The sequence below is a fragment of the Marmota marmota genome, unplaced genomic scaffold (assembly GCF_001458135.2).
Source record: "Marmota marmota marmota unplaced genomic scaffold, marMar, whole genome shotgun sequence".
In the NCBI taxonomy this organism is placed as follows: domain Eukaryota; kingdom Metazoa; phylum Chordata; class Mammalia; order Rodentia; family Sciuridae; genus Marmota; species Marmota marmota.
The window spans coordinates 1-2,960 of record NW_026011051.1 but is presented as its reverse complement, the minus strand read 5'-3'; the positions used below and the strand labels follow the sequence as shown (position 1 = coordinate 2,960).

The following is a 2,960-nucleotide window of genomic DNA, read 5'->3' as shown; positions in this document are numbered from 1 at the left end:
GGGGGGGGGGTGCAGGTGGGGGACAGTGCCCGATCTGGAAGTCTCTCCCCCCCTTGTCCCAAGCCGGGAGGGAGTCAGAATCCGTTTTGTGGCATTTCAATCCCCGCGGGGCGCGGGGGATCTGCAGCCCGGAGGCGGAGGAGGCCGGACCCGGGGGCCTTTAGAATCAGCTCCGGTGGAGAGGCCAGGCTTGGATGGGGAGGGCGGAGTTGACCCAGCTGCCAAAGGAAAGGTCCCCGCGGCTTTGGTGGCTGCATCTTTCCCAAGCAAGCAAGGCAAAAAAAATTTCGTTGGTTTTGGAAAAAAGAAAAAAAAAAAAAAATAGCTACATCTGTCCGGGGTTGGGAACATCTGGCTCCGGGTCTACGCAGCATCCCGCGCTGGGATTCGTTTAAGAGCAAGCAGGATTCAGGAACCAGGTAGGGTGAAGGCGACTGGCCAGGCGTCTGGAGAGCGTGTCCCAGCCGGGTTGACGAATTGCAAACAAATGGCGTCTAACGAAACGGATTTAGCAGTTGCCAAGGGTCTGTTCAGCCAGGGGCTCTGGGTAGCACCCGAGCTGTTAGGAGGAGGAGGTTAGAAACGCAGGGGGATTGTCCGCAGGTCTCAGGTGACCCCCCAGTCCTCAGGAGGTGGAGGTTGGAACCGGGTAAGGAGACCTAGAATCTCCCCAGGTGCCTCGGGTTCAGGCCGTTGAGGTCCACTAAGACCGTCCGCCCCGGTCTCTAGTCTCCAAAGGAATCAGTATGGAAGGGCAGAGCCCGCTTCCTAAGGAGGCCCAGGAAGAGGACACTGAGGGTGGGATGGGGTGGAGTGGGGGTGAAAGAGGAGGCCAGGACCCCAGAAAGAGCAAGCCTCCTGATTTGTTAAAAAAAAAAAAAAAGAGGGTGCTAGAATCCTGGTCCCCCTCTTGCGTGGAACCTCTGCAGGGCTGGCTGGTCTGAGTACCCGGTCTAGAGGGACTTCTGAAGCTTACTAATGACCCTACTTCCTCCCCACGATCTTTCGAGATTTATTGGCAGTGTGGCCAAGTGAAAGTCCCTAAAAAAAGAAAAAAGAAAAGAAAAAAGAAAGATGCCGAGAAATTGGGGTTCCTTGAAACCCCCCCCACGCACACACACCTTTCCTGCAGGCTCATTAGCTGCTCATAGGAAAAGCCTAGAAAAATTAAAAGGCCAACTTATGATCCCAAAGGGGCCGCCTCGGATGAGTGAGGTTTAAACAAAGGGCCCAGAGGGGATTTGGACCCAAGTGGGAGACCTGGGCAGTAGTGACCGGGTCTGGCATTTGGCAGCCTTTTTGTAGAAGCGAGGTCCTGCTCTAGAGCCGGGCCTGGATGAGTCGGGGCCCTGGACTCTCCTGTAGAACCATCCCTGGGGCCGATCGGGGGGGAAATCCCTTGAAAAGGGCCGTTCTCCAATTCCATTTTTTTCTCGGCCAACCTTCCTCAGTCGCCGGAAAAAAAAAAAAAATCTTGTCTCGGTGTAAAGAACGTGACAGCTCCTTAGTGCCATCAAAAGCAGCATTTTTGCTCAGGATCGAACAAGACCAAAGTCAAAAATGGACCAGGAGGATTTTATCCCTCTGGAGTGGTCCCATGGACACCATCATCCGATGCATAAAGTGGAATGAATCTGCTCTGATCGGGGCAGGGAGGGGGGACGGTCACCTCAATACCGGAGCCCGGGGCTGATCCAGGGGACTGACCTGGCTGGCCATCGCCGCCGGAGGTTTGCTGGAGACTAGAAGTGGCACAATTGTCTGGCAGGCCTAGCGGGTGAGGCTTTGGAAGATTGTCCGTCGGTCCGTCTGGCTCGTGCATACATGGAGAGCGCAGGCCCCCAGTTTATAGGCCGTCTCGGCTTATGGCTACCGGGCGTGGCACTTGGCTGTCCCAGGCGGGTTCCTTCCTGGCTGGAAAACCCAGCGATCCCGCATCCAACGCAGGAGTCCACACCTCGGTGGAGGCTCAGGCCGGGCCAGCTGGCTGCTTGCAGTTTCCAGAAAGGCATCTCCAAGGGTCTCCAGGGACCTGGCGGAATCCTCTTGTTCTTTGGATTCGCTCTGCGCCCAGAGCGCGGGCAGCCGGGGCCGGTGCGGGTCTCGGGAGGCCCCTACTCAAGCGTCGCCTAAGCGCCCGGCTAAGCGGCTGCGATTTTCTGAGCTGCCGATCGGGGTAATTGAATCTCCTCCTGCGCTTTGCTCTCTGCCAGGCCGGCGACAGCGCTTGGGGTGAGGTTTGGAGAGGGGACCTGGACCAGCCGATCCCCTTTCCCCCTCCCCTCGGAGGGACCGAGACCCCATTCCTGTAGCTGAAATTGCACCCCCCTGTCCCTGCACCCCAGATCGGGAGGATCATTGAAACCCAACGTTGGGGACAAAAAAAAAAAATAAATAAAGGCGCATTACCTGCTTTCCCGGGTGTTCCGAGCTGCCCACCTCCGTTTGCGATCGTGGCCGGGGCAAGACGCTTCCGCTCGGCTCCGGCGATCACCGCCCCGCGGCGGGTACAGCTTCCCGCGGCTGAGTCCCTGCCTGGTTCCAGCTCGATGGCCTTGCAGAACAACAGAAGGGGGGGACGTGTCCCCAGGCCGTGGGGGTCTTGGAGAGGCTCCTGTTCAGGCCCAAAGGGGCTCCAAGCTCCGTGGCGATCTCATTTTACGCGTGGAGGCAGGATCGGGAGCTGCAGGAGGGGACACAGGCGTGGGGCTCGGGCCGGACCCAGCGCCTGGCGGGGAGCGCGCACCTGGAGTCCCGGAGGTCTCTCACCTGCCACGCTGGGTCGCCGAGGCCCGGAGCCAGCGGCCTTGCGCTCCTGTTCCCCGGCCCCCGCGCGCCCTTCTCGGGGCGGACGCCAGCCTCCTCTCCCGAGGAACGGAATTCCAAGCAGCCCAGGCCCCGCGCTCTCCGGAATGGAAAGGATCGGGAAGGACGCAGCCGGGGGCCAGGGGGCTGTCTCT

At 59.4% G+C, this 2,960-nt stretch overlaps 1 long non-coding RNA gene across 4 annotated transcripts; it reads right to left on the bottom strand.

Moving 5' to 3' along the window:
- Positions 1-6: 6 nt before the first annotated feature.
- LOC125614931 lies at positions 7-2,947 on the bottom strand. 4 transcript variants are annotated; one of them, XR_007345506.1, is made up of 4 exons: positions 2,770-2,947; positions 2,410-2,683; positions 1,708-2,032; positions 7-768 (listed from the first exon to the last, which is right to left on the bottom strand). It is a non-coding gene; the product is annotated as an uncharacterized LOC125614931 (long non-coding RNA). The 4 variants fall into 4 exon arrangements; XR_007345505.1 differs by lacking the exon at positions 7-768 and having other exon boundaries at positions 1,562-2,032; XR_007345508.1 differs by lacking the exons at positions 7-768; positions 1,708-2,032 and adding an exon at positions 2,039-2,226.
- Positions 2,948-2,960: the final 13 nt, after the last annotated feature.